Source organism: Balaenoptera physalus (genome assembly GCF_965194825.1).
Source record: "Balaenoptera physalus genome assembly, chromosome: 15".
NCBI lineage: Eukaryota > Metazoa > Chordata > Mammalia > Artiodactyla > Balaenopteridae > Balaenoptera > Balaenoptera physalus.
In genome coordinates, this window is record NC_138894.1 from 67,595,377 (window position 1) to 67,595,655 (window position 279).

The window sequence follows — 279 nt, forward strand, 5'->3', positions numbered from 1 at the left end:
TGAGATTTTTAAGGAAGGGAAGAGGGAGAATTAATGTCTACACACCATGATCTTTAACCAAAACTCACTTTGTACTTTTCCAATTGCATTTGGCAAATTTGTGTTCCAGAGTGCAGGAGGGGGCATAAGTGTCATCCGCACACCAGGTTTAAGATTTAGATCTGAATTCTCATGATGTTTATCTACATTTTAATTGCATCCATCACCTTTCTTCTCCATTCCGTTTGCTCTGCTTTTCTCTACCTCAAAATCTCTAGAGTCTCTTTTTGTTTTGTTTGC